We start from the raw sequence: 21,801 nt of genomic DNA on the forward strand, positions 1-21,801 counted from the left end.
CTGTTCCCAGCTGATTCATCCTATGCCCCATCCTCTTAAGGTTCAGCCCTTGGCTGACAGCTAATCAAAGATAAACTCATCTCTGTCAACATATGGTCTTTCCCAGTTAAATTCTGTATTTTTAACAAAGGGCCTCTGCAGACAAGGGCCAGGAACAAAGGTGGGAATTCTAAGCCCCAAGGCTCTGGGGAAGGTGTTTATGATAAGAAAAGATCTTGGGACCGAGACCAGCCAGTGCTACAAGTGTACAGAGCATAAATTCAAAGAATGTGGGAGGTTTTAGAAAGGGAGGATGAGGCTCTGTCCTTCAGTAAACGCAGCCAACTGTAAGCACAGCTGCCTTAGACTGATCAAGGACCACAGCCTGGTGGGAAATGGTAGATGGAAAAGAGACCTAACTCTGACCTGGCTGGGTGACCTTGAGCAAGAAACACACCTCTCTGTCCACTCAGCATCAGGAAGCATCCGAGTGTCAGTTTCTCCATAGGCAAAACAAGGTGGCCAGGATGAGAACTAGATGATCCCATGAGGCCCATCCAACCTGACATCCCAAGGCTCTGTGACTCATGGCCTCTGCGGCCTCCTCCCTCCTGGGAGGTCAGTATCATTTGAAACTACCCTACTCTCAAGCCCCACCTGAGTCCAAAGGGAAAGGGAGAGCTAGAGATCTCCCAGCCAATCCGCAGGCGGCCTATGAGGGCGGGCCTCAACCACTGCAGGTGGAAAGAAGGGGCAGAAGTGGGGGAAGGGTGTTGCATTCTATGCTCTCATTCATGCCATCTGTCTCGGCCTAGACAAAAGACAGTCAGCCAGTTGCCTTCACCTCCTTGGCCTACCTTTTTTAGAGATTACAACTGTCTGCTAAATTTAAGTACTGCTCTAAAATCAGGACATATAAGGTCTCTCAGGCTGGATTTGAAAGGTTTCATAATGGATAGAGCATAAGAGCGATGAAGAATTAAACTTGGAGGCAATCTAAGCTGTATTGTGCAGCCATGCCAATTAAAGATCTTTAAAAATAGCCTCTCTTCTCTCATGCTGTAGATGAAGTTTCAGCAATAAACAGACATCTGCTAGGAGCTTCTGAAGAGATACAACATAAACACCCCAGAGAGCAGCCATAAACAGCCCACAGCACTCTCCAGGCGGCAGGCAGCATCCTGTTCACGAGGGGAGGAGGGGGGAACCCAGAGCCAGGGAAACGGAGAGGAGGGTTCAGGGGTCAAGGGCAGAGGAGGAGGTGGTATCCAGTGGCTGGGAAGGATGGAGGTTGGCTCCCCAAAGGAGGAGGAAGTAGTGGGGCCAACTCAACTTGGTAGAAAATGGAGAACTGGCTGCCTTCTGCAGGGAAAGAAAAGCTCAGGAACCCACCTAGAGGATTTTCAGAAAGCCATCCAGAGGATTCCATACCAGTGTCATTCATTCTGGCAATGGGTCACTCGTTAAATGTGAAAAAACAAAATGACAACAACAACAAAAACCCTGACATTTTGGAGTGCATATCCAGGCAAGGTACTTCACAAATATTTTAATTTCATCTCCAGATCAAGCTCTTGTAATAAGTATAATTACCTCCTTTATGTAGACTAAAATACTAGGATTCATTAACTTGCCCGAGGCCACATGGCTCGGATTTGAGCCCAGGCCTGTCTTAGTGCTTTTTGTTTTTGCCTATGTCACCTGCATCCACAACATGCCCCTGAGGTTTATTCTCAGATTCCAGGCTCTTTGAACCCCCAAATCGAGCTCAAGGGGACTTCTAAAGGAGAGACCTGGCAAAGTAGGTTGAAAGGGGCAATTGTTAGGCCTTGGCCAAATGAGATAATGGCCAAGTCTCTGCAGCCCTGTGGGCCCTGTCTCTTTACATCCTGGTCACTTCTTCAGCAGGCCGCAGGAAGAGCAGAAGGGGAACAGGCACCAGGACATACCTAGACTATGTCTGGAAGGATCCACAGGGGGCTGGGGACAACAGCTGCCAAAGAGGTAAGAACTGAGGGCTGGAGGACAGGGAAAGAAGGGAGATGTACTTTTCATTCAATTTCCTTTGTACTGAGTGAATATCTTACCGTGCATCTATGTGTGTGTGTGAAGGTAAGTCCTATGCATCTATGTATGTGTGGGATGAGTACCACACATATATGTACGTATGTGTGGGTAAGTCACTTCTAAGAAAGCCCAAGATACAAGATAACCAATACACCCAAGCAAGACCTTCTAGGTCATCTGTTTGGGGCAAACCTGGAATCCAGAAGAAGCCTGAAATTTCACACAGTGCTTCCTCCTCCTCCTCCTTCACAATAGTAATGTGTGGCAACTCCAGGCATGTGGCCGGGAAGCTCTCCCGACATGGACCCCATGGTCCCCAAGGCTCCAACTGCATGAGTCTCACAGGGCATTCCCTGATGAAAAAGACTGAGTGAATCCTCTCCCTGAGGGTCTGGAAAGGGGTTGGAAATCCCCCTGTGTGTTTCTCTGTTCTGTTTTCCTTTCATTTAGCCATCAGACACCTCCTTCTTACAAGCAGGGAGATCCTGATCTTATTACCTTTGCATCAGATTGTGCAAAGCCTGGCTGTCCTGATACACGGAGCTGACTTGACAGCAGCCACAGACTCTACACACAGCACTCAACCCCCACTCTGCTCCTTTTGGATGAACAGTTGTCCAATGAGGGCTCAGCAACCAAGCCCCTGGCAGACTCTGGGCCCACTCTGTTTCAGAGGGCAGCTCTTGTTAGTGAGAGCTGCTTCTTCATTCTCCCCTACACCTCATTATCCTGGCTCCAACACACTATATACTGAGATCCTGCAAAGCTTCACCAGATAAGTCAGTATTCAGATAAGTGGCCAGGGCCAGCCATTCAGAGTCATGGGAGCAAAGTAGTTTCTGCACCTCAACATGTTGGTACTGCTGCAGCAAGGCCAGAACAGGGTGTTCTTAGACTCCCACTCGTGTCTCCGGCATGTGCTGGGCTTCCAGGCTGTGTGCGTCAAGACCTTGGGTCTGGAGATGTCCCAGAAACCTGCTGTTGCAGTGGCTCAGAGGCCAGGGACCACTGTCCAACCCCTTGGTGCCCTCCTCTTGCTGCCAGCAGAAAGAATATCTGCACTAGACATTCTCTCCTGCCCAGCAAAGGAGAAAAAACTGAGCCCCAAACCAGCAGGAAGCACAGCTCAAGTTCTTCTGCCTGCCCTTACCTCCGTAATTCATCAAAAGAAATCTAACCAAGCCTTGGAAGGAATGCAGATGCCATAAGGTATCAGGACAGCCACTGGGAGGTGGGGATTTGAGAGAAAGAGGAAGGCAGGGAAATTACTCTTACCCTTAGGGGAAACGTTAGCTCAAATAAAGAACAAACTAAAAATTTCAACCCTAAAAACACCAGCACTATCCACATACACACAGCTCACTGCCAGACACCACTGAGATGGGCAGTTTGTCCTGTGATGATGGTAGTGATGTTTAGACACAAAGACAGGTACAGTGCAGTGGTACTTCAGACACTATTCCATACATGGTCATCACAAAAGGCTCTTCATTTGAGACAAGAGCAGCTGACAGAGAAGGGAAGCATCTCCAAATCAGACTCCGTGGTTGGCCCAATCCTGCAATGAAACTTTGTTCATGAACAGAGGGCCGGAGTCACCTATCACTCCCACCGGCTCTGAATTTCTGAGGCCACGTGATTGATGTTTTAGGAAGAAGAAGCCTTATCAGCCCAGGCCAGCCATGCTGTCTACCTTTGGGGAGGGTGTAGGGAGGAAAACAGAAACTAGAGGAGGGAGGAGTCCAGGCACCCCAAAGTGAGGGAGCAGGGTGTTTGGCCATCGGGCACTTTCCTGAGAGGACAAGACAGGCCACTGGAGCGTGGAACTTTGCCCTGCCTTGTCTTAGCACTCTGTGTCATTTTATTTTCCCCTGAGGGCTCAACCTTCCTGAGTAAAAAAAAAAAAAAAAATGAAAATCAAGAGCCTAACATTAGAAAGATTTCATCTGAGGGACAGCAAAGGAGGAAGTAGAAAGGGAAAGAGGGGCCAGGCGCAGTGACTCACGCCTGTAATCCCAGCACTTTGGGAGGCTGAGGCAGATGGATCACGAGGTCAGGAGATCAAGACTATCCTGGCTAACATGGTGAAACCCCGTCTCTACTAAAAATACAAAAAAATTAGCTGGGCATGGTGGTGGGCACCTGTAGTCCCAGCTACTCAGGAGGCTGAGGCAGGAGAATGGCGTGAACCTGGTGGAGCTTGCAGTAAGCCGAGATGGCCCCACTGCACTCCAGCCTGGGCGACAGAGCGAGACTCCATCTCAAAAAAAAAGAAAGGGAAAGAGGGTAGTATTTTCTAACTTTCAGAAAGTCGAGATGTGTTCATCGTGAAAATAACGATCCAAGCAAATATCAAAATCCCAATAGTGCTGGGGCTTTATCTGCATGTATAACCATTCCAAATACATGTATAATTCTGTCTACCTACTTCAAATTGGTTGACAGAAGTCTTCTAAGAAAATAAATATTTGGATTTTCCTTTATAAAAATAAAATATTTGTCCTATAAAAATTTTGAAAAATAGTACCAAAAAGCAAAAAATAAAGGAAAAAATCAACTCTAGCACTGCCATCCAGAGTCAGAAGACTTAAAATTTTGTTAGATTTTGTCCTAGTGCAAAAGGCTAGGCCAGGCATAGTGGTTCATACCTGTGATCCCAGTACTTTGGAAGATCAAGGCAGGTGAGTTGCTTGAGCTCAGGAGTTTGAGACCAGCCTAGGCAACATAGCAAGACTTTGTCTCTACCAAAAATAAAAAAAAATAAAAATTAAAAGCCTGTCTGTGTTAAAAAGGAAAAACAGAAAAAAGGCCCCAAACAAACCATGTCTTCATGTTGAGTGCTGTTCACAGGGAAGGGCCATTACTGGATAGGTAAAAGACACCTATCGAGGTGCCCAGCACCCCTAAGGACATCTGGTGAGAGAACCAGGTGTGAAGTCCATTACCAAGAGAAACAGGTACATCTTCTCCTGCCCTCCTAAGCCTCCGGTCTCCTTCATTAGGTCACCCACAAATGTGCCAGTGGTGGTGCTAACTCTATAGAACAAATTCAGACAAGACACTTGAAGGTTATAAACACTTATTTTTCCACCACGACCTGCCCCAGTTGTGGATGAATAGTGATTTGAAGAAGGCACCACAACTTGCCCAAGAGTAAGGCAGGTTACAGAAGGCTCTGGAAGGCACAGGAGAAGCAGCACTGTCCAGAGACAGAAGGAAGAAGAAAAGATCAGTGGTCTCCACCAAGCCCAGGGCCAAGTTTCTGGGTCATAACATGGTCATTCCTGTGGCAGAATTCAAAGCTTGGACAGAAGTGACCTCAGTCTCTGTCAGCCCCACGTGTGACCTGTGGAGGCCGGTTGCTGATCAAGGCACAAACGCAGCTATCTCAGCTCCCCACCACAAACCAGCACAGTGAGGGGGAGCAGCAGATAGTTCATCTATTATTTTAGGATGTTTACAGACTGACACGTGCTGAGGAAACGTCCACATGTAAGCAAGTCATTTTTTTAAAACCTCTTATCTAAGCACATGCACTGGTAGTCACACAAATCCATGACTGGGTTCATTAATTCAAAGCACATTTCCTGAGTGGCTATGACACAACTGGACAAATGCTTATGGAGCCTCTGTGTGTCCCAGACACGGCGCTCAGTGCTGAGGATCCAGCAAAGCCAAGAGGTGGGCTCATCTTAAGGGGCTCCCTATGTAGTAGGGGAGATGGGTAGTTAACACAGAGGGTAATGGCTAAAGAGGGGGTGCTTCTCTAAACTAAAACCAGGCTTAAAAGGACCAATGGCCTAATGCAGCATACAAACTGGATCCTCGTTCAAACAAACCAACTCTAAAGGTCATTTCTGACACAATCAAGGATATCTGCATGTGGACAGGTGATGTCTAAGAAGCACAGTTAATTCTATTACGTGCAGTAGTGAAGTGTGGTTATGCAAGACAACGTCCTTTTTAAAAGAGTTGTATACTGGATTATAGAGAGGCAAAATGACATGACATTAGACATTTGCTTTAAAATATCTCAGGAATAAATATTCCTTTCAGAGGGAAAGGGAGAAAAAGAGAGAGAGGAAGCCAAACAGGCATAATCTCAATAACTGTGGAAGCTGAGTAATGAGTATATGGGGCTGATTATGCTATTATGAGTTTGTGTATGTGAAAATACTTGTAATATTTTTGAGAGAGGACTGCAATACATCCTGGTAGATACCCTCATGGACATAGCTCGCATAAAGGCTAAGGAAATACAGAGCAAAGAGCACAGAGGATTTGCGAAACCAGAAAATAAATCTGCCAAGTTTATGAGTGTTTTAAATGCCATTTCACAGTGAGGTGAGAAGACATGTTCATAAATAATTACAATATAGGGTGAGAAAGGGTAAGTACTGTAGCCCCCCTCATCTCAGGGAGATACATCCCAAGACCCCCAGTAAATGCCTGAAACCTTGGATAGTACCAAACACTACATATGCTGTGTTTTTTTCTATACATACAGGAGTGATTAAGTTTTCTTTACAAATGAGGTACATTAAGAGATTACAACATTAATGATAAAATAGAACAATTATAACAATATACTATAATAAAAGCGATGTGAATGTGGTCTCCGTCTCTCTCAAAATACTATAATATTTTCAGACCATGGCTGACTGTAACCAAAACCTCGAAAGGTGAAACCGCGGATAAGGGAGATGACTGCGCAGCAGAGGAGCTGTGCCTGCCAAGCCTCCAGAGTGCAGAGACAGCCACAGGCTTTTCCTGCTTCCCATAGCATTTAATTCTCCACACTCAAACCTCACTCATACATGCTGTGTGATGCAGGCAAGTTGTAACCTTTTTTGTTGTTGTTGTTACTAAAGACAGCAGTCTTGCTATGTTGCCCAAGGTGGCCTTGAACTCCTGGCCTCACACGATCCTCCTACCTCAGCCTCCAAAGTGCTGGTTTTACAGGCATGAGCCACCACACCCGGCCAAACGGTGACCTTTCTGGGTCTCAGCTTCCTCATCCGTAAAATGCAGTTAATCCCACTTCTTTAGAGGCAGAATGAAACTACAGAGTGATGTAAAGAATGAAACATCTCAGCATGATGAACAGTATTCTCTTCTCTGACTCTTTAAAGAATAGAGACTGTTAGCCCTCAGAGGACGTCTAGGATCAGCAATGTTTAACTGAGTTATTCTTTTACCCATACCACGTCCCGTCCTGCCAGAGCCAAGGCTTCCACCAAGAAGACAAGACCTCTACACTTCAGCAGTGGGAAGCAAAGGGGGCAGGCCCATGGCTGGGAGGCAAACCCAGGTGTGGATGGAGAGAATAGAAACATACCCCAATTATAGACAGAGAAGGAATCTGGGATCATATGGCTGCTCCTTGCAGCCTGGGAATGGGCCTCCAATGGCCACAGCCACAACTAGGCATAGTTCTTAAAAGCTGATTTATACTAAAGTATAATTGATTGGTATCAGTTTTCATGATTTTCATGACATCATGAAAATAAGTCATGAAAATCATGACTTATCATTATTTTCTTTTGAAAGAAGGGATGAGCAGAAAGCCAGAGCCCTAGGCCTAAAGGAAGAAGGGGGTGGAGATAAAAGTGATGTCATGTTTTTATAGAGGTATGCCCAAACTGGATTTCAATTACCCCACAACCATAACACTACACCCCAACACCTGCCCCCACCCCAAAAGCCCCACGAAACTAGAATCAGTCCTAAGGTAGAGGTTATTTCAGCTAACACAGTCCTCCTAGACTATACCAGGAGCCAGATTCTCAGAGGTGAGGCCAGGTCAATGGTAGAAGCAGGCTTCCTTCCAAAATAGCACCCAATCCCTCCCCATAACAATCTGGCCAACACTATCCACTACTCTTGACTAGGGGGAGGATAAGGGGTTTGCAGGTTGAACAACTTGGCTAACCTGGGTCACTTCAACTGTTTTGCCAAAGAAGCATCCCCTGAAATCCTGGTGGAGAGCATCTTTTCAGAGGCTGGAAGGCTCTAGTCAGCACGCTGTGGGGCCATGGTCCTGCACACAGCACACCAGTTCCCACAGCCATGAAACAAGAGCACTGGACTTACATTGACAGGGCCAGGACCTGGCTCAGACACTTGTTGTGTGACCTTGGGCACCTACCATACCTGAGCCTCTTTCCCCATCTCTAAAATGGGGAGGGCAAAACTCTCAGCGTTTTTGGAGAATAACCATGAAATTGGCTGCAAAAGTGCCACAAGACAGGACCTGTTGCCCAGTAGGCACTTAATAAATCCGTCTTCTCTCTGCATGAAGAAAGTGAGTTCTTATGGTATTAGAGTCTCCAGCGCATTGCACAGGACTGCCCTGGAGACCGGAGGCCCACTTGTTGGGTCGACTGCCACTGGGGAGGGGGAGCAGGACAGAGTAAGTGCAGGTGTCAGGGAACCCGGCACAAACGTTGGAGGGCCAATTCGCCTCTGGCTTTTCTCCCGTGGGACCAGCCCACAAGGGGCCTGGCTAGTGACTTCATCCTTCACCAAAATCATTGTAGACTGTAGTTAACAGGCGACAATCACAGCAAGAGAGCCGGCACACTGCTGTAGGCCTGGCGGGGCCCTACAGGCTTCCAAATAAAAGCTCTTTCCGCTTTAAGAACCCAAGCCTCAGAATAAACAATGTGGAAGGAGGCACACTACTCTGGTTTCCACATCCCCTCATCCCCATCCAGTAAAGGCCGTTCCCAGCTCTGCCAGTGAGGCTGGCGGTGAATAAAATTAACCCCACCTGCCCCGTCTGGCCCGGCAGCGGCTGAGACGCCGTGGGCAAGATCCCACCTCTCCCCGGGGCCAGCCAGGCACCTACAGGACGGGCGCCGCGGACACCCCGCGGGGGTGCTCCTGGGCCTGGAGCGAGAGCGGGCTATTGGGGATGCGGAAGACGCGATGCAGAGAGGACAGTGCCGCGGCCCCTCGGACCACTGCCACGACCCCATCCCGACTGCGCTCCAGCCCGCGGCCAGCCAGGCCACTGACATTTGGCCCAACTTAACTTCCTGTTACTAAAGAGGGAGGGGACAAGGGAGGGGGAAAAGGGCGCCCAGTGAAGAGCTGGAACGGGGCGTGCAAGGCTCGGAGCCCCAATCCTGGGACGCTTGGAGATGGTCTTCTGCCAGGTGACGGGCGGCACTGCAGGCGCGTCACTCCCACCCCGTTTTGGCGCTTGCGATTTTCTAGGCTTGGAACTGCAGGGTTTGGGTGTTGCGGAGCGGAGTAAGAGGTAGTTCGGCGTGCCGGTGGGAGGCTTTCATTGCGTTCTAATTGGTTCAGAGGCGGGCCAGGGCCGCCCCGGGCTTCCCCGCAGCGCCACCTGCTCACTGTGCGCCCCGCCGGGTGGGTTTCAGGCGGGGGATGCTGCGGCCGCACCTGACCCTCCCGGGCGTTGGACACGGCGCAGAGTCCAGCCAGGGCTGGCACAGTCCCCACCCGCGCCCGCCCTCCCCACCCGGAGGACAGCGCCGCCCCCGCCTTACCGAAAGTCGCGCAGGCTGCCCGGCCCCGGGTCAGCGCCTGCCTCGGCCCTGGCCGCGGGCGCAGCGATCGGGCCCCGGGGGCCACTGACAGAGCTGGGAGCAAGCGAGGCGGCCCCGCGCAGGCTTAGCCAGCCGAGCGCCTGCGGTTCTGCGCCGCGCGGTGGACCGGGCTGGGGAACGCCCCCGACAGCGGCGCGGCCAATGACAGGACAGCACGGAGCCCGTCCCGCCCCCGTGGGGCCGGCTGTCACCGCCGCTGCCGCCGGCGCACGTGGGCTGTAGCCCGGCCCAGAACGCAGGGAGTGGCCGGGCGCTCCCACCCTGACCCGCGCAGGTCGGAGACCAGGGGAGAGCTGCTGGGAGTGGGGCGTGGTGGCGCTGCGAGATGAAACCCCCGGTGTTGGTAAGCGGGTATCAAGGGAGCGGCGAGGCCCTGGGCCTCAAGCTTCTTGGTCTAGGCAGCTGGAAAGCAAGCCACCGCATCCCCTTTTGGACGTGGGGGAGCAGCATGGCACTTCTAGTACCGACTGTGTACGTCCTGTGGACCTCCCTCTTTGCTGGGCTCCTTGACTACCCTGAGCTTCCGCAAACCTCCTTGCTAGCTAATAGGATCTTCCCCTCACCTGGCCTTGCTTAGGCTAAAGTTAGTGGGAAGGGAGCGGTGGTGCAGACTACCTGTGTTACCTTGGTCAGATCACCTAAACACCCTCTACCTTTGGCTGTCAGATCCCTATCTTAATCTCTGCTCTGCCCACCTTCCCGGGTTACCCTTACCCCCCACAGCTCCAGAGAGCAACATTCACAGACAACACAGTGTGAATGGACTGGGGCCTAGTGAGCAATCGGAAGCACTCCGTAGACTATAACTACTGTAAAACACCTTGTGTTTAAACGGCTCTTGTAGCAGTTATCATGAAATAGGGATCTCCATGGGCAGGAACCATGTCTGACTCACCTCTGGAACCCAGGGCCCATCACAGGGCTTGGCCCAGTGTAAGCATCAATAAGTGTTCTTGGAACTGAGCTACCTAGGCCAGAGGAAAACAGGCAGGCTTGAGCAGTGAGAAACAGTATTGTGGCTCCAGGCTGCTGGAATTTCCCCAGCACAAGACCACCTCTAGGAGACACCATGTTCCCTTACCAGACAAGTGCAAACAGAACAGTTTGCCTCCCCAAACCTGCAGCTTATTATTTTTTTTCTCTACTCTACTTCTTATCATGTGATCTTACTCTCAGCCTTTTGGTGTTTACCAGGTATTGTCCTACCTGGCAGCTCTCTTAGCTCTCTCTTCAGAATTCAATCAAGTTCCTGTAGGTGAACTTTCCAGCAAAAGCTGTTCCTGCCCAGTTTGCAAGGCCCAGTCAGCTTGTACTCTCAGAGGGCCAGCACTCCACTCTGATGGAAATCTGCCTGTGATGCCAGCCTGGGGATTGCCCTTCACACGTGATCTCATCTAAGCCTGGCTTGACAGGTATGTATTGTATCATCATCCCATTTCACAGATGTGGAAACTGAGACCAGTGAGGTAAAGCAACTGGTCAACATCACATGGTTAGTAAGTATCAGAGTCTGGATTTGAGCCAGATCTGGTTCCAGAATCTACATGCCTAACCACTATGTGCTGGGGCCTCTACAGCACTGCCCATGCCTCTAGGGTACTTGACAGGTCAAGTCTAACCCTGAAAGAGCTGCTCTAGGCCTGACCCACTCCCAGTCTATCCAAACAGTCTGTCAAGCTCAGGCCAGGGCACTATAAGGGAGAGGAGACTCCACTGGCCTGGCCCTACCTTATTTAGAAGAGTGATATAGAAAACCCAAGGCAGTGAGGAGCTTCAGGAAGCAGTGTTAACATCTGTCCCCACCTTGACTGCACTGGACATAAAGCCTCTTGCTATTGGCCTGGACCTGAGACACCCATGTTGTGGATAGAGATGGAAACAGAGTCATTCATTCATTTAACAAACCCTACTGCGAACCAAATGTGGTTCCTGCACTCATGTAACTTATAATGCAACAGATGAATAATCAGAAGTACACAATGCTGTCCAGACATGGTGGCTCAGGCCTGTAATCCCAGCACTTGGGAGGCTGAGGTGGGCAGATGACCTGAGGTCAGGAGTTCAAGACCAGCCTGGCCAACATGGTGAAACCCTGTCTCTACTAAAAAACACAAAAAATGATCTGGGCATCATGGCACATGCCTATAATCCCAGCTACTCATGGGGCTGAGGCAGGAGAATTGCTCATACAGTGAGACTCCATCTCAAAAAAAAAAAAAAAAAAAAGGAAGAAGAGGAAGAGGAAGAAGAAGAAGAAGACCACAATGCTTTGGGAGCTGTATTCTTCATTACTCTTTTTTTTTTTTACAGTTTTATCACCTTACCAATAGCACAACATTCTCCCTTCAGATTAAAACAAGCTTAATGCTATTTCAGGAACACTGTGGGCCAACCAAGTTTAACAAAGATAGCATTGCTCAGCACAGAAGTTCAAGCAACTTAAAAATTAGAACGTACCAATGCATTCCCAGAACCTCTGCCTCCTCTCCCCTACCCTACTCCCCATCTTTTTAACTCAGGGGGCTCAGATAAGAAAGACTCTTGCTAGGTGGGTACGTCTGAGGGCTGAGAGGTGAGCTTTTCCTTGGATGTAGGGCAACCTGGGAACTGAGAAGGGTTAACTGCATGGAGGGAGATAAACCTGGGGACTTCTTGAGCCAGTGGCCAGAGCCACTCACCACCTCACACAAGCCACCCTTGCTGACCATCTTCCTGGAGAATGAAGAGGAATGGGTTAAGGATGTCACAACTCACCTTCCTCTGGACTAAGCAGTCACCATGGGATGTCCTACTGGGCTGTGACTATGTCTAGGAGTTATACAACTCAGCTTTTCAAATGAAAGATCTAAAGTTAGGGCAAACTTTAGAGGAATATTTATCTAATCCCTTACCTAGTAAATGAAAGAAAAGAAGAGGCCAGGCATGGTGGCTCATGCCTGTAATCCCAGCACTTTGGAAAGCTGAGGTGGGTGGATCACTTGAGGTCAGGAGTTCAAGACCAGCATGGCCAACATGGTGAAACTCTGTCTCTACCAAAAATACAAAAATTAGCTGGGTGTGGTGGCACACGCCTGTAATCCCAGTTACTTGGGAGGCTGAGGCCAGAGAATTCTTGAACCCAGGAGGTGGAGATTACAGTGAACCGAGATCACACCACTGCACTCCAACCTGGGTGACAGAGCAAGACCCTGTCTCAAAAATAGAAAAAAGAAAGAGAGAGCGAGAGAAAAGAAGGAAGGAAGGAAGGGAGGGAAGGAGGGAAGGAGGGAGGGAAGAAAGAATAAAGAAGAAAGGAAGAGAAAGAAAAGAAAAAGAGGCTGGGTACAGTGGCTCATGCCTGTAATCCCAACACTTTGGGAGGCTGAAGCAGGCGGATCACCTGAGGCTAGGAGTTTGAGACCAGCCTGGCCAACATGGTGAAACCCCGTCTCTACTAAAAATACAAAAATTAGCTGGGCATTGTGGTGCGCACCTGTAATCCCAGCTACTCAGGAGGCTGAGGCAGGAGAATCACTTGAATCCAGGAGGTGGAAGTTGCAGTGAGCTGAGATCACACCACTGCACTCCAGCCTGGGCGACAAGAGCGAAACTCCATGTCAACAACAACAACAACAAAGAAAAGGAAAGAAACGGAGGCCCAGAGACAGGAGGATGCTTCTGATGGTCACAGAGTGAGTGAATAAGTGTGTTCCAGGCATGTAATTTCCCTTTCTCACCCTTAGCATGACAGACAAACTAACTCAATCTCTTTATGCAGCAGGCTCAATAGTCTATATTTAATAGCCACCTCTTCCCTAGGCCACTTTTCCAGGATGCTGCTTGTGGAGGTTGTCTGGGAGATGCAGATGGCCACTTAGCATGAGAGGGAGGAAGAGAAGGAAGGCCCAGATTCATCCCTAAATATAGCTTCATCTCAGACGGAAGCAATGGCCTCCACAGCACTATGCATGCCTCCCCCTGAAAGAACCCAGCTGGTGCTCGCGGGCATCATCGGTTATCCACCTGATGGTGTTCAGAGGACTGTGGGGGTGGCAGTTCTGGCTTCCTTTTATTTCCAGCCTAGCAATATGCTTGAAGAAAGGTCAGAGTTGAACTAAGTGGACTCCTGATGAGAGATTTTCTGTAATGAAGCCAGGGTGCCTCTCAAGATGTTTGAATGGTAGAGAAGACAGTTGCACTGGGCTCTGGATCTCTTCCTGAAGGCCATAGATTCCAGAGAAGGGCAAAACAGTGAGTGTGGTTCTCACTGGCTTCCTCCCCAAGCTGCTATCAAAGTGCTTTGGTCTTTCAGAAGGAAGAGGAAGGCTGGTATCTAGACAGAGTCCAGTGACCTGGTTAAATGATGAGAAAGGGCTGATTGGCCCCGGGCACCTTGGGAGCTGTCCTTGGAGGACTCTGTAAGCCAGGAAGTGGAAACATTTGTATCTCCCGCAGACAGACTCAGCAGTATGTGAGAAGCAAGATCCCTGGGGCCTTGTTCAAGCTCTTTATCATCTTCATAGACCTCAGAACAAACCGCTTGTTCATGGATAAAACATCTAAAAGTTTTCAAGGTCACTAAAAACTCATCAGGCCTACCACACTTAAAGTGGCTTTTCCAGAGGTGGTTTAGAGAAAAATGGCACCTGTCTGGGACCTGCTGAAGTCAGTAATGCCCTCGGAGGCACCCCAGCACTTTGGGGAATGTGTGCATGTTGCCAGCAATGGTGAGAAAGTCAGTGCTGGAGAGCAAAGAGCTGTGGCTGCAGGCAGGAGGTGACATCCCAGCCAGATGCAGCAACCAGAGCAAACAGAGACAGAGTGTGTGTGCAGAAGAGAGGGGAAGAAACATAGGGTCATGTAAGCAGTCTAGCCTTAGCCCCAGATAGACTGGGGATTCACAGACAATTGTGAATTCCAGGGGCATAATATAATTCTGACCTCTAGAGATCAAACATGGCCACAAAACCCAGAGCACCCTCATGGCAGGCTGGGCCACACCTGTAGCCTGGGCAGATTCCTGTCCACATAAACCCGAAGCCCATTCCAGAACTGCTGTAACTGATGGATCTTGGGAGACAGCTTTCAACTTGTACTTCCAAACCCTTCCCAGAACAGCTGGCTAGAGGCAAGGACAGGAATATTCTTCTCTGTTCTAGTCCAAGAAGGGAACTCAATCAAGTTCATCTGTCTATCCACCCATCATGTGTCCACCCCAGAAATATGTACAGTGCAGTTAGGCTGGAGGTGTCATAGCCAAGCCATTAATAGCACAGACTCTGAAGTCAAGATGACTGGGTTTGAATCCCAGTTCTGCCACTTATTAACTGTGTGACCTTGAGCAAGTGACTTATCCTCCTTGTGCAGCAGGTAGTAGGGGAATAGTAATGGGGAGATGCATGCTAGAACAGTGCCAGGCACATAATAAATCATATGTAAGTGTTTGTGAGTAAATATACTTGGTGATGATATCACTAAGAGTATAGAGAACTAGAGTCTATAGGAGGCATCAATTCTGTAAGCAACTCCTGGTCAGGGACTTGCCTAGTCCCCAGCCTCAGACTTGTGTGTATGTTATAAAGGCAGGTACTATTTTCATCCACTCCTTAGAGATAAGAAAATGGGATTTTGGAGAAGTGAAACCACTGGCCCAGAGTCTCCTAGGGGCCAGCAGCTGGCAAAATGAATCGAATTGGTGGACTTCCAAGCCTGTGCTCTTTACAATTCCCAATACTGCCTCCCCAGATCTATCTGGGGTCTGGGGGACAGCGAGGAGGCTGAGGGGAGTGGGAAGACTTCACAGAGGTGGCATCCCTTCCACTGAGCCGTGAGAGATGAGTGGCAGGCAGATGGGAAGGAGTATGGTGAGTGCTCAGGACAGGCAGCAACTGAAACACAGAATCAGAGATGAGGGACAGAGCCAGGAACCGCAAGAGATTCCTTCCTTCATTCATTGAGCAGATGCTGACTGACTGCCTGCCACGTTCCATGCACTATTCTTAGTGGAGGGGATGCAGCAGGGAATAAAACATGAAAGTAATCCAAGATGAAGCTATAGAGGTGGCAAGAACCACACAGGGGACTGTGGAAGCTAGTTGTTGTATGTGGAGGAGGGAATTAATTGGCCAGCTCCTCCATTCCTCCTTGTTTTGGTAACATCCCTGCCTTCCTGGCTACAGAACTGGACACAGTTCCCAGGCCTGGTGAACCATCAAGCCCCGACGGTGATCAGTCCAACAGCCAAGTGCCTGGTCCAAGCAGAATTCTTTAAGACCAGTGTGTAGATACACAGTGAGAGAGGCTCTCTTTCCATGAAAGTTAGGGTGACCAACAATTGTGTGCCATGTGCAATGGAGGAAACCTGACCACAAGAAGAGAAAGAGAGAAAGAAACTCCTATAACTGAAGACTGCAGGGGTGAAAGCTCCAGTCACCCTACTCTGCAGTTGTCTCAGCTCTGCCCTCCTCTCTGTCGGCTTCTCTTCAGACTGGTTTTCCTCATGGTAGCAAGTGTCATTGCTCTCATTGCCACACACTTCCTTATCCAAAAGAATATTTCTGGCCCAGCATTCCAAGCATGGTCCTGAGCTTCATCGGATTGGAGTGGGTCACATGCCCAGTTGAACTGGTGCCATAGCCAGAGGAATGGAATGTGCTGATTGTCCATGCCAGTCAAGGCCCCCTCCTAGAGCTGGGGTGAACTCAGCTTCCCTGAGACACCTGAGCTGCATGGGAGAGGGGGAACACCTGAGTGAACGCTGAGAGCAGTTAGGAAGGGAGGAAGGACACGTGTACATATGTCAGGTAGATCTAGCACAGGCAGTTGATTTCCATATATGCCACTGGCTTTCTAATGCAAACATCTCGGACTCTGCCTGAGGGTTCTCCTCTAGCCTCAGCAGCAAGCTCAGCCAATGCATGGGGCAGACCAGAAATATAGGTGATTTAACACCACAGGGAGCAACCTTCAACACAGTGTGGGCAAGGGTTTGTGGATATATACCCCCAATTTCTCACCCCTCCAGGTGAGACATCTTAAAGGTGAGTTCTCTATCTCTAGCTCTGTCTCAGAGAGCCCCAGCAGGACTGGGCAACAAGTGTCACAGCAGTAACCTGTATTGGCTTCCTCCTGCCACTTCTCCATCACACTTCCCCGGTCCCTTACTGGTGCTTCCTGGGGTTACTTCCCAATAAACTGCTGACATTCAGACTCTTATCCCAGGGTCAGCTTTTGCAGGAACCCATGTGAAGACAGGAGCAACTCATCTGCGCCTTTGACTTTAAAACTCTTCAGGAGGCTCCTCCGTGTGGTATGCAACATTGTAACCTCAATGCACATTGCTTAAACAGCACCCAGCAGGTGGGAGGTGTCAGAAAATGTTTGTTGAAAGAATAAAAGGAAACTATTTAAAAACAAACAAAAAATAGACTAGACAAGTGCTTGTACCACCCAGCAACTATTTCGCTAACGAGCCTGAGCCCTAGTTATAGACCTGGGCCCATATGAAATTTCAGAGGAATTTATACTTTTTACCTCTGGGAAAGATACGTCATCCTGACCTCCTCCTCTATTATCCCCTCCCCACCCCTACTTTCACACATCAGCCCTCACATTAAGCTTCTCTCTAAGTGCAGTACATTTTGTAGTGGATTAATACTTTTAAATGAAAATTAAATTCCTACCAACTTTTCTCTTAAAAGCTTTCTCCTAGGAACAGCTTAGATGCCAAGAGACAACCTAGGGCAGCACTGGCTCTGATTGGTTCAGAAGGGGTGTTCTCCTTTTCAGGTGAACGAGGTCCACAGGGGCATTCCAAGCATTACTGTGATGGAACCAAGTTCCCAAATAGAAAAGCCCAAACCAGCTTCACTGGTCAAATTCCCGTGAAAAGAGTTCAGCCTCCAACAACCTGGATTCCAACATATGTGCTCCCTAATGGTGTGAATTGGAGCAAGCCAGTAGATGGAGATAATAACCCTGTGTTTGTAAGATCAGAGCATAGATCAAATAAGATGGCATATGTAAAGGCTCTCAATTAATGTTAGTTGCCTACCCTCCTATTTATAAGTGTGGTGGCTTTGTATTATAACAACTTGCTAAGCTAGACCTGTTTCCGAGAATTTCCTTTCCTGGGTGGTTCTGAATTAGGATTGGCCATAAGGGATATTTGCATGAGATCAGGAAGGATTTTTTTCTTTTTTTTTTTTTGAGACTCCATCTCACTCTGGTGCCCAGGCTGGAGTGCAGTGGTGCAATCTCAGCTCACTGCAACCTCTGCCTCCCAGGTTCAAGTGATACTCCTGCCTCAGCCTTCTGAGTAGTTGGGATTACAGGCATGCGCCACTGCACCCAGCTAATTTTTGTATTTTTAGTAGAGACAGGGTTCCACCATGTTGGCCAGGCTGGTCTCAAACTCCCGACCTCAGGTGATCCACCTGCCTCGGCCTCCCAAAGTGCTGGGATTACAGGCATGAGCCACCATGCCCAGCCGTAGGAAGCAATCGTTGTGCCAGATCAGCACAGGTTACCAGGGAACACTGCCACTCATGTGTTGCTGGCATGGGGCAGTTGCCAGGCTTCCAGCTCCTGCAGCTCACGCAGATTCTCCTCCTTCAGCTTTGCTGAATCTAGGGCCAGGTGCAGGTTCACTTATTTGGTGAAAGGTGCAACCTTCTTCTAAGGGTCACCACATTGTCCAAGTTAGAGGTGATGAGAAATAGACATGAATTCCACCTTCTCCTCAAGGGATCCATTTGTCCAAGTTTCAGCTGGCTCTTGATTTGCCCCTCTTTACATCAGGTTTTCTTCTCACCTGATAACCCTGTGGATCTACAGCAATTCAAGTAAACACTGAGGCAACAGCTTTCTGCAATCTCTGTCAGCTCCCACAATTATGTGAACTCTAATCCCTATAGTAATTCCCTCTTCTACATATTAATGATCTTGCTTCCCTGATCAAAACTTAACTGATACAATAGGTAAACAGAAACTGCCGTTTTTCAGGTGCCTACAATGGGCCCATATATTACCTTATTTATCTTCACGACATCCGTATAGCAGGCTGAGATTTTTAACCCCATTCTATACTTGGGGAAACCAAAGACCAGGGTGGTTAAGTCATAGTAACAGGCAGAACTAGGATTCAAACCCTGATCTGTCCATCTTCTGAGCTTCAGCTCTTGTCACTTAATCGCTCTGAAACTTATCACAAGCACATATCTCATTAGCAGTAAAACTACTGCAAATGTGATATATACTTATTAGAAATAGGAAAAACTTTTAGATATATCCAAAGACTTTGCCAAAGAAGTGGCAAAAACAAAAAAAAAGGAGGCCATTCCCCCCACAAAAGATAGTAAAACACAGGTGAAAGGAAATGAATTGTAGACTTGCTGGTCATCAGGTAAGTGGCAGATTGGGCAAACTGGTTTAGGCAATATCTCAAGTGCAGGGGTCTGATCCTTCTGTGTAAGGGCAAGGCTGAAAAGAAATTTGACTTCTGGCAGAAATGCAATAGTTGTTTCTCTGCACAGTTTACCACTCAGCATTCTTCCCGCTGGCCAACAATCTCTGACAGTCCAACTGGGAGAAAATCAAAGAAGCCATTGAGTGAAGGCTGCGCTGGGTCTGTGCCCGAGAGTCACAGGATCCCAGAACAAAGTGGGAAGGCACGAGCCACAGCGGCCTTCTAAGAATGCCTGAGCGGCCAGCCCTCGAGGTTTTCTATTTCCCTAAGGACCAAGGGAAGCATCTTAGAACAAGGCTATAGCTGCTGTGTTGACAGCAGAGAGCAAAGCAAATTTATGTTGCATGGCTCACTCTGGGCAGAGGAGGGGGAATGGGAACTGGAAGAGGGGTAGAGGGAGGACCAGGAAAGAGATGGCATGAAACATCACCCTATGGATCCAGCCTGTCTGTCCATTCCTCCCCCATCCCTCCTGAGCTTGGCTTCAGGCTTAGTGCTCCCCTTGTAAAAGGCCCTCCCTGTTCCTTTCCACCCAGTGAGAAGACTGTGCTACAGGTCACCACCTTGGAAAGTCTTCCTTATTGCCCCAGTTCATGCTCCTTCCACATTCTGCAAACAGACTCACCCACGTCCCCACAAAGTTTCGCATCCTCGCTAGTGGTTGCTTACATGCCTATGACATCTCCTTCAGAGAAGCGCCCTACCTCTAACATCTTTTCCTCCTTATATTAAAAATAGGCTTTATCTTTTTTATAACCAAAGCTGTACCCAATCAAAAAGGTCAATCAAAAGGAATAATGTAAAAATAAAAAAAGAGATTCTCATTATCCAGGGATTGGGGCCATTACACCTTGGAGAATATGGATCAATTCACATTATCAACATATGTACTTATGAAATCTTGTAGCTGTAGAGGCCAGATGAGAGGGTTAAGGGTTTGGGCATTGCAGTTAAACCAGCTTGGGGTGGAATCTCAAATCTAGCTGTATGACCTTGGATAAGTGAGTCTCTGATTCTTAGCTTCCTCTTTCATCAAATAGGGGTAGTGAAGTTGTTATAAAGTTGTCATAAAGTTGGCCAGGTGCGGTGGCCCACACCTGGAATCCCAGCACTTTGGGAGGCCAAGGTGGGCAGATTATTTGAGGCCAGGAGTTCAAGACCAGCCTGGCCAACATGGTGAAACCATCTCTACTAAAAACACAAAAATTAGCCAGGTGTGGTGGCACACACCTGTAATTCCAGCTACTTGGGAGGCTGAGGCATGAGAATCTCTTGAACCTGGGAGGGAGAGGTTGCAGTGAGCTGAGATTATGCCACTGAACTCCAGGCTGGGTAACAGAGCAAGACCCTGTCTCAAAATACAATAAAATAAAATTCAAAGTAAATTCGCAGTGTTGTACAACCACCACTATCTGGTTCCAGAACATTTTTCTTTCTTATATGGGAGCTGCTTCACACATAGTTTCAGAACATTTTTATCACCCCAAAAGGAAACCCACACCCATTAAACAGTCACTCCACTCCCCCTTCCTCATAGTCCCCAGCAACTGCTAATCTGCTTTCTGTCTCTATGGAAAAATCACTATCTTTTATCTTCAGACTTTCTCTCTCCTTTAGTTTTTCCTGCAGCATTAATTGTAGTCAAACTTCTGTCATCAAACTGAACTTAAAAAAGGAAACAAATCACAAAAAGAATGAAAAAAGATCTGGCACATCTACTTGAGCCACTGGCCTGTCTCTTACCATCAAACTTCTTTAAGAGTGATCCATCCATACTTTTTCTCTCTGCATCCGCCGGTTTCACTCACCCTAAACCCTATAAGCTGGTTCTTGTTAGGACGACAGAGCCCTCCTAGTGGTCAAATCCCTGTTATAGAGCCAAAAATACTTTTGGCTTTTAACTTCCTTAATTTCTTTGCATCACAGGACATAGTTGACCACCCCTGTTTGAAACTCTCTCTTCCTTTTTCTTTCTTTCTTTTTTTTTTTTTTTTTTTTTTGAGACAAGGTCTCACTCTGTCACCCAGGCTGGAGTGCAGTGGCGCAATCTCAGCTCACCCTCCCAACTCAGGAGATCCTCCTACCTCAGCCTCCCAGGTAGCTGGGACTACAGGCATGCACCACCACACCTATTTTTTTTTCTTTATTTGTAGAGATGTGGTTTTGCCATGTTGCCCAGGCTGGTCTTGAACTCCAGAGCTCAAGTGATCCTCCTGCCTTTTCATTCCCAAGTGTTGGGATTACAGGTGTGAGCCACTGCGCCCAGCCATCTTCCTTTGTTTCCCAAACATCACTGCTCCACCTCAATTTTCCATGCCATAAGAGCTTCTCTTCCTGCTCTTCTCCGTCGATGTCTCTCCTTGGGTGACCACATTCCTCATCCTTGTCTCAGCTATCATACGGGCACTGGAATTCCAGCTGTCTCCCAAATTCCAGATTCATGTTCATCTGCCCTTGGATGTTGCTTCCTGGATGCCTTCAACACATCTCAAAGTCAGCATGTCCAAAGTGAATTGTCCAAAACCCTCTTAATGATCTATATTCCAAATCTCACTGATGGTATCACCATCCACCCCATTTCCAGAACTGGAATTCTTAGTGACTCTTCTGTGGTTCTGTGGTTTCTCTCTTTGTCTAAATCTTCTTTTCCAATTGGTTAACAAATCCTTTAAATTACAGTTCAGACACATCTCTTGAATCCCTTCCCCGCTATTCATCCCTATCGTTGCTGTC

At 48.3% G+C, this 21,801-nt stretch overlaps 1 protein-coding gene across 27 annotated transcripts in view; it reads right to left on the reverse strand.

The window, feature by feature from the left end:
• Positions 1 to 21,801, reverse strand: part of MICAL2 (microtubule associated monooxygenase, calponin and LIM domain containing 2) — a 261,462-nt gene that overhangs the window by 234,667 nt on the left and 4,994 nt on the right. For 14 of the 27 annotated variants that reach the window (XM_063711243.1, XM_054524649.2, XM_054524647.2 and 11 more), the window contains exon 1: positions 9,564 to 9,769. The exons of 4 other annotated variants lie outside the window; for them this stretch is intronic. The gene's annotated coding sequence lies outside the window, so the exon portion shown is untranslated. Of the gene's footprint in view, positions 1 to 4,694; positions 4,783 to 9,563; positions 9,770 to 21,801 lie in introns of those variants that run through there. 9 more of the 27 variants (XM_063711242.1, XM_063711241.1, XM_054524635.2 and 6 more) reach the window with 6 other exon arrangements.

Source organism: Pongo abelii, chromosome 9 (genome assembly GCF_028885655.2).
Source record: "Pongo abelii isolate AG06213 chromosome 9, NHGRI_mPonAbe1-v2.0_pri, whole genome shotgun sequence".
In the NCBI taxonomy this organism is placed as follows: Eukaryota; Metazoa; Chordata; class Mammalia; order Primates; family Hominidae; genus Pongo; species Pongo abelii.